Below are 9,183 nucleotides of genomic sequence, written 5' to 3'. Positions count from 1 at the left end.
TAAAAAAAAAAAATGCAGAAGGGTTGGCTTGGTTGGAAGAGAAATTCAGAGCTTTAATAGGGCAGGAGTGGGAATATAAATTCAGGGCTTCGATAGGAAGGAAGGAAATAGTAAGACTTAAGTTGGGAATATTTAGGTAGTTGCACTTGAAAACTTTAAATTGCTATATTCCCCTGAACCTTTTGGACCTTCAAAAGTCTCCCACACTTCCTAGTTGGAAAATAGTGGGTCTCTCTTGCCTGACACTGTGCAGTAAGGCAGTGCCTTACAAAACAATGAGTGACCTCCTCAGGAACTGTCTACACTTCCACTCTTGGCCACAAGATCCACAATAAGGGTAAAATATCAGCACAATCTAACCAGGGAAGTGCTAATCCTGCTAAGGGATTATATACAAAAGTAGCTGTACAACCTCACTACCCTATACTGGCAGGAACCAGAATGTGTACCTGGAAATGTTTTGTGAGGGTGATGGATGAATGGGTTGGAATATAAAGCTGGATAAAGGAGTGTTTGTCAATATGGGGCACTCTCATACGACTCAGGATTTAACACTCTGGCAAGGGTCCCAGGAGTTGGATCTGATACACTGCTTAGATAACTCTTAGAAACTTGGAAGAAATATTGGTCTAAAGAAAATGATGTAAAATTGGAGAAAAAAAAAAATCAAAAGACTCCAGAAGTGGGCATGCTAGAATGAGTCTACCATATAAGACCAGTTGACTATGTTCCTTGGAAGGACATTCCATTTCTAAAGGTCCTAAGGAGTGCACTGGTGAGGTGCGCCAGCACTGCTGAGAAACTCAGGGGCAGCTGTGTCTTCTATAGGCCAGGGTTGACAATAAGACATGCTGTTACAGAACTGAGCTCTCTGATAGCAATGGGGATAATGGCATCCCAAAATAGCTGAAGCCAAGTGGCAGCACTTAACTGTCAAAAGCCAGATGGCATGATTACTATAGGACAGCTAGTCTGGAATGACAGTGGGGGAATTCACACAGATGTGGAATAGAACACAGTATTTCTAGGGTCAAGATAAATGGGCAGCCAACAAGGGTATTGCTTAATATAATATACAGGGCATCCTAAAAGTCTTAGTGCACAGTGAAGAAAAGGCCAGGCCCAGAGGGCTTCACTGGTGATTTTTACCAAACTTTCAAAGAATTAGCATGAATCCTGCTCACACTATTCCAAAATATTGAAGAGGAGGGAACACTTCCTCACTCCTTGTATGAAGCCAGCATCACCTTAATACCAAAACCAGATAAAGCTATCACAAGAAAAATACAAACCAATAACCCTTAGGAATGTAGATACATCAAGGTCTCATTTGATGAATTTTCTGTATCATCACTTCTTCTAAATTTTCAATTTATTTTTCCAGCTAACATCCATTTGTTTGATCAAAACAAAACAAAAGAACAAATTTAGGGAATTACAGCACAAACACCTGTGGACCCACTATTTCGCTCTACCAAAATTTTTACCTCAAATTTTTATTTGCTTAGGAAAATAAAATTTTCTTAGGAAATAAAAATTGGGCTAAGGAAGTTTTTTTATATTCCTGTTTTAGTAATGCTATCATGAATTGGTATTGAATTTACTGAATGCTATTTCTACCAGTCTTGCATCAAATTTTTATTTAAGAAATAAAAATCGGGCTACAGAAGTTCTTTTTTATTCCTATTTTAGCAAAAAATAAAGTTATCATGAATTGGTCTTGAATTTTTTTAATGCTATTTCTGTGTTTTCCAAGATGCTCACGTTTTTTTCCTTTTAATCTGTTAACGTGACAAACAACAAAATACAGTTTGCTAATTTTAAACTATCTGTGCACTGTGGGATAAATCCAACTTGTTCATGATGAATTCTTTCATTTATAAGATGCTGAAACTCAATTTGTCAAAATTTAACTATCTCCAAAAGTGAGATTTCTTTAGAATTTTCCTTTCCTGTACACTTCTGGTCAAAACTGTATTGGGTCATAAAATAAGTTGGGATGCATTCCCTCTTTTCCTATTTAAAAAGAGTTTTTATAAAGTGTACAAAGAGTTTCCTAAACTCTAGGGGGAAAAAACTCTAGGAAAAACAAACAAACAAACAACCAAAAACCTCCAGGGTTGGTTTTTGATGGGTTGATTTTTAACTACTGATAAAATTATTCCATGATTATCCACATACTTGGGGTTTTTTTTTTTTTTTTTTAGTTTTAGTAAATTTTATTTATTTTAAGAAATTGTTAATTTTATGTTTTCCCACTTATTGGTATTAAGTTGTAAATAGTAAATAACGTTCTCTTATAGTTTTTAAAACCTCTACTGTTTCTGTGGCGACATCTCTTCTAGTAGTCTTAGTATATTTGTGTGTATGCTTTATCTAATTTTTTCCTGCTCAATCTTGCTTGCAGGCCTTTCCATTTTAAGGGTTTTTACAATGAATCAGCTTTGGGTTTTATAATCTTCTCTATTGTTTCTGTTTTCTATTTTATCAATTTATGCTTTCTATTAATTATTCTCATCTACTATTTTGTTATTCACTGTTGAGCATTTATCTCAGTAATTTCCATCTTTTTTTTTAATTAAGATATAAGCATTTAAGGTTAAAAATTTCTCACTCGATACCGCTTTTGACATATCCTGAACATTTTTTATGTATTATTTTAATGATCATTCATGTACCTACATTTTTCTAAGTGAAGAAAGTGTTCTGAGTTGTGATAGACTGGGTTCTACCTCTTGGACAAGTTATTAAATCACTCTGTGCCTCAGTTTAATTATCTGTAAAATAGAGATAGCCGTAGTTCATTTTTCACGGGTGGTTATTGAGGAATAAATTAGCTAAGGCTTGCAAAATATGTAGAAGAGTGCCTGGCCCAATAGTAATTCCTCAATTACTATTGGTGATTATCATTCGATTATGATTTTTTGATTCCTTACTTTCTGGAATTTTTTTTTATTTCCCAGAACATGTGATTGTGTTGCCTATATGTCATTTTCAAATTAATTACATTGAGGGAAGAAAATATGGCTAATATGATATAAATGTTTCGGTATCTGTTGATACCTCCTTTGTGACCCTAAAATATGTAGCACATATGCTTAAAAATAATGTCTGTTCTCTAATTGCGGAGCATAGGGTTTTACGTACAGACATTAGATCATGCTTGCTGTATTATTAAAACCTTATATGTCTATGCTAAACTTTAATTTGCTTGATCTACTGATTAGAGAGAGATGTGTTAAAAATCTCCCATTGTGATGGTCCTTTTGTTTATCTCGCACCCCTCTGTCAATGTTGATACTTTGTATATGAGGTTATTTTATCAGATGTGTACAATTTCAAGTTTTTATTTTTAGAGGAACAGTTCCTTTTTCATTCTTTAGATTTTTCTTTATCTTTCATAGTTCTTTTTGCCTTCAAACTCTTTGATGCCCAATATTGATGTAACCCCAACAGTTTGGTTTTTTTTTTAATAGTATATTAAATAAACATATAATATATATTAAATATTTTAAATAACTAGTATATGTTTGGTTCTGTGTTTTAGATTTTCAACTTTCAACTTTTCTGCGTCATTATGTTTTAGATATAGCTCTTATAAACAACAATACAGCAGGATTTTGAAAAATACAATTCATACTGTATTCATTTTATGTTTATTAGAACTAATGATATATTAGTTTATTTCTACCATCATATTTTTGTGCTGTTTTCCATGCTTGTTGGTTTGGTTTTTGTGTATGTCTTATTTCTCCTTTCCCATCTCCTACTGAATTTTTTTCATCATCCCCACCCTTAAAAATTTAGTCAAAAATGTATATGTTTCTTTGCCTTCTATTTTTTCCTTGCAACTTATTCTGAGTGCAATTTTTACTTCCTGCAAAGGAAAATGGAATGAGTTTGTTATGCTTATGATCCAGTGACCCCTAAACCTAGAAATGTCCACAAACTGGTGTCTGTGGCCTAGAACAGTAGGTTTTTTCCCTAATCTCCTCTTACACTGAAGTTATTGTCTTTCAAGGGTCTCAGATTCAACGGGACATCTCAGTTCTTATCTCTGCCACAGTGGACCCTAAGCCCTGTCTCTTGTGCCTGTAGAAGAATTAAACCCAAGATCCTGTATTCCCAGGGACACTTGCCTGTGGCCAAATCAGGCTATGTGCTCAAAGCTCTGTTTTTCAATTCTAGATATTTCTCTTTGTATTGCTTTCTAGCACTCAGCTGTACATTTGAGGAGATATTCTATTTTTTACCAGCATTTGCAGTTCTCTAGGAGAGGGTTTTCAATGTACGAAATCCCAAGACATAGATCTATGGTCCACTCTGCAAAATTCTTCCTTCTCAACTAGGCTCTTACTTAGAATCAAGCCTCTATGACACTATCACATATACCTTGTCTCTATCCCCAAAGACTTAAATACAAAAGTAAATTATATTAAAATAAGATCTTTTTAAATAACTTTTTACTCTTAGCAACATGTCTCTAATTCTCTCCACAGTGATAAGGAGATAATTTTTCACTGATGAGGTTGTATTTCGGCTTTGATTTTACAACGTAGACACAATTGCAAAAACAAGTTTGTTGCTGCTGTTATAAAATATGGATTTGCTATCAACATTTAAAGTACTGAATGTTTATAGAAATAAAATATTTCTGCACTAGACAGGCAGACTGCCAATTGTTTACAAGTATAGGTTCTGGTAAATCCCTTTCCCAAGGACCCTATAATCCACGTATCCCTTATGTGGAATATATATTACAACTCCTGAACACAATGAAGATACAAATTGCTTTTCAGCAGCTCTGTTCTTTAGCAATAAGTTATGTATACTGGCAGGCTCCAAAGGACCTAATTTTATTACCCTTTCATGTGTTGAATGTGCACACATGCACATGCACACACACACACTTTTTTCTTTTAATCAAAGCATCTGTAAAAGTTTGGACTCAATTGTCCATTTTGTCCAAGGAAAGAACAACAGCAATACAGAGTTTAAAAGACACGTTGTTTTTTTAAAGCTCCCTGTGGCTATGCCCCCTGCTGTGATCAGGCTAAAAAAAAGACTTCTCAACATAAGGACAGTCAGCATCTTACAAGTGTCCAGGTAGAACTGAGGGGGAAAACCCACAATAGCACAATGTTATGGGACTCTGCTTCAAGTTTTCCACATAAAGTGGCCATATGCAGAGCTGCTCCACCATCTTTTTATTGTTGCCTTGAGCAATTCAACAGATATAAATGTAGAGTTTAACAAATAGCTATAAAACAGGCACACGTGTAACCATGACCCGAGTCAAGAAATAGCACATGACAGTTGTCACATAGGCAGTTCGCTGCCATGTGCTTTTTCTGATCTTTCTCCCGACCCCCTTCCATGGAGAGGGTAATAATTTCCTTGCTCATTTTCCCCATTCTAAACATAATAATTTCCTTGCTCATTTCCCCCATTCTAAACAATATAGAAATGGATATGGAATTTTATATAAACAAGAATATATTGTTTATATTCTTTCGTGATTTGTTTTCCTCTCTTCGCATTGGTTTATCCTGGTTGCCATTCATAGCTCTAATTCATTCACTGTCATTATTCATTTTATAATTGCTGCACCATATTTTATGACAATAACCTCCCCCAAATCCTCTATATCATGCTTCCCTACCTCCTTGCCCCAGGGTTTAATGGTTTAGTTCTTTAAATACTTTGGACATCTTGTCTATTACTTTTTTTTTTTGTCTATTACTTTTGTTTTGGTCAATCAAAAGAATCTGAAGTTCTTTACATTTTTATTGAAGTTCTTGGAATGCAAAGAGTTGCTTGGTTGCTAACTAAGAATATTCTTCAAAGTCAATTATCCTGTCCTCTATGTCACTTATTCTTTCTTCTGTCTCTTCAAATCTGGTATTGTGTGCCTCTTCTATGTTTTTTATTTGGTCAACAGAGTCTTTAATCTCTGTGATTTCTGCTATTTTTCTATTTATTCTCTCAAATTCCTCTTTGTGCTCTTCTACCATCTTCTTCATCTCCTTTTAATGTCCTTTTGCTATCCCACTTATTTTATTAAGTAGAGTTGTACGAACATCTTTGATTAGTCGCTCCAACATCTGTGTGTCTCCTCAGATGTTTTAATTTGGTCATTAGGCAGGGCTATATCTGTCTGCATTGTGATATGCTTAGTGATCTGCTGCTGTCTTCATCATATGTAGATATCTTGATTGATTTACTTTGGGAGTTGATTTCTTTCAGTAGCCTAAGGCCTTGTGTTTGCAGGATGGTTGTATAGCAGGGAGCAGGGCACAGGGTGGAGCACTCAACAGTGAGCTATTTCAGGGAATGTATGGGCACAGGTTGGGGATGTTAATCTAATGCTTGTGAACGTGGAGGCCCAGCGGCCAGGGAGGATGTAGCTGTGTGGGTGCACCGGTCTGGGGCATGTAACCCTGGTGTGCGCTGGTCTAAGGCACAGGGCCCTTTGTGTGCATGCGTAGAGCTATGGCAGCAGGTCAGTGTTATACCTTTGTGGACTGGGGGCAGATGTGACCCGGCTGTGCAGGCCAGCACTTTTTCAGAGCTGGAAAGTGAGGCTGAGGGCTGTGCGCATGAGTGGTTCTAGGACCGCTCTAACGTGCAGTTCTCAGAGCTGAATGACGTGATTGGGGGCCCGTGTGCATGCATGGGCCTGGGAGTGCCATGTGCTGAGCTCAGGGAGGGCAGGGTGAGGCCATGCGACACTATGGGCGGGGTAGCCTAGGTATGGAGATTAGTGCTGCTTGTGAGATGCAGGTTGCTGGAGAGCTACCAATTTCACACCCACCCGGGAGATGGAAAGAAAAATCCTACAGCTGCTTTCCCAGGAGGCTGTGACGTTTCCAGTTCCATTTTCCACAGTATTGTCTGATTGAATAACCATAGAGCACTGAAGAGCTTTAAACTTTTCCTTTCCTTTTTAATCTGTGAAATAAATCAATGTAGAGAACAATACCTAAAATTTGTGTACAATTAAAGAGACTCAAAAACATCAAACACCCACCTAACAACCCAGATAAAAAATAGAGGATAGCCAGCACCCGAAAATTTGTCTCATCTCCTTTCTGCCCACACTAGAGATAATATCCATTTATCCTGATTTTTCTGAGAATCATTTTGGTGCTTTTCTTGGCAATTTAACCATCTATGAATGCATAGTCTTGCCTGTTTGTTTGTTGTTGTTTTTCTTTAGATAATTCCATTTATTTGGTCCTTGTAGTACAGGAAACGCCAGACCAATGAAGAGGGAGGACAGACTTACTTTAAACAAACACCTCCATTCACACATGGACAGTAGGTCTCCACGGTGGTGGACACACCGGCATGGCCTTTTGAAACAGGCAGGTGGAGAGTGTGCAAGACACATAAAACTACCACACACTTAGGCCCCGGGGAATCGCGGAGTCACACGCCACGCGCGGAACCACGCTTGACGGGCTATCAGAGGCATCAAATACACCACCTCCGCTACATGCTGCTTCACCACACGTATAACTTCTATATTAAAAGAAGGGAGACCACAGTACATGTAAAAGCAAGCAATTTTGGTCAGAGAAAACAAACAAATGGGACAGACGGAGCCGTGTTCGGGAAAGGACTTGCTTTGTCTACCCGTCCCCATCTGTCCGATGGAGTCATCTGGTAGCGCAAACTAGCTGGCCTTGGCGCCGTCTTAGGAAGTCCTACCTGGTATCTTCAGGTTGTCGTATGGGCCCCGTGGGAGGGGGTCCCTGGGAAACGGTGAACCCTAGAAAAGCGGCGTGAGGACCATTCCTGTGAGTCGCGGTGGGAAGGAACAGGTTGGGAGGGGGAGGTTGGGAGGAGGGTGGCAGTGACCAGGCCGAGGAGGGAGGTGCGGGAGGCGCCACCGGACAGGCGGTGTCGCCAGGGTGGCGGGTCTGCCGAAGCGCAGGAGCCACTGAGGAGGCGTCCAGGTCTGCTGGCCGAGCTCCCGCGGCGGGACAGGCCCGCGTTTCTCCGCAGCTGTCCCGAAACCCATTTCCTCAGGCCTGGCTCGCGGTGCTGGGGTCACACTGCAACCAGCGGAGGATGGAGGGATCGCCCTCGGCCCCTTTAATCAATTCTTCCAGGGTCACTCTGCCGTCCTTGTCGGTGTCCATCTGCACGAAGACCTTGTCGGTCCGTTTCTCAGGAGTGGCCTCGTCCTCGGGCCTCTTCATCGCGGGGGCCACCATCTTGTATATGGCCTGCACGATGTCGAGCCCCTCGTCGCGGCTGACGTAGCCGTCGCCGTCCTGGTCGTACAGGCTGAAGGCCCACTCGAGCTTCTGCGACAGCCGGCCCCGTGACGTCACGCTCAGCGCCACCGCGAACTCCCGGAAGTCGATGGCGCCGTCGTCGTTGGCGTCGAAGGTGCGGAAGACGTGCTCGGCGAACCCGGAGGCGTCGCCGTGGGGGAAGAAGTTGGTGTAGGTCTTCTTCAACGCGTCCAACGTTAGGTGGCCGTTGGGGCAGTCCTTGAGGAAGGCGTGGGACCACTGCCGCAGCTCGAGGTCGGTGAAGTCCGTGTTCCCCCGCAGGTCCTGCAGCACCTCGGGCCGCATTTTGCTGCCCCGCTTGCCCATGGCGGCCGCACCGCAGGCCGAGCCGGGAGCAGAGGCTGCGGGGTCTGCGTCCGCGTTCTTTGACGGCGCCGCGAGAGCAGGCCCCGGGTACCGCGCAGGACGCGCGCGGGCCGCCCGTTTCCAAGCCCAGGCTGCAGGGACAGGCGGGCCATAGCCACGCGGGTGGCCGGGAGCGTGGGCCTTGGTGAGCCCCCGACCGCCGCTCGGGCCCCGTGCTCATCGCGCCCGGCTGGAGGAAGCGAGGTACGAGGTGCCTTCTGTGGTCACGACCGCCGGCCAGCCAGACCCGGCTTGCCTGATTTTAAAATTTATATAAATGGAATATGATCGTAGGTGTTAGTTTGTGACCTTCTTTTGCTCAGCCTTATGCTTGTGAAATTCTCCCAGGCTGCATGTAGCCATAGTTCTTTTGCTGCCGTGGCTGTATTTGTCCACGGCAAATGGACATGCCCAATGCTGTTGGGCGTCGGGTTCTTCTCCTTTCCTTTGGGGCTGTTAAGAACAGTGCTGATTTACGCTTTCTTACACACGTTTCCAGACACAAATGTGCAAAAGGATCACTAGGATATTT

The 9,183-nt window shown here is 41.5% G+C and overlaps 1 pseudogene; it reads right to left on the bottom strand.

Annotated features, from left to right (window-relative positions):
• Positions 1–3,711: 3,711 nt before the first annotated feature.
• LOC143669976 (hippocalcin-like protein 1 pseudogene) lies at positions 3,712–8,671 on the bottom strand (annotated as a pseudogene).
• Positions 8,672–9,183: the final 512 nt, after the last annotated feature.

The sequence above is a fragment of the Tamandua tetradactyla genome, chromosome 26, assembly GCF_023851605.1.
Source record: "Tamandua tetradactyla isolate mTamTet1 chromosome 26, mTamTet1.pri, whole genome shotgun sequence".
NCBI classification, from domain to species: Eukaryota; Metazoa; Chordata; class Mammalia; order Pilosa; family Myrmecophagidae; genus Tamandua; species Tamandua tetradactyla.
Note: the sequence above shows the minus strand (reverse complement) of the source record. Positions and strands in the feature narration are given on the sequence as shown.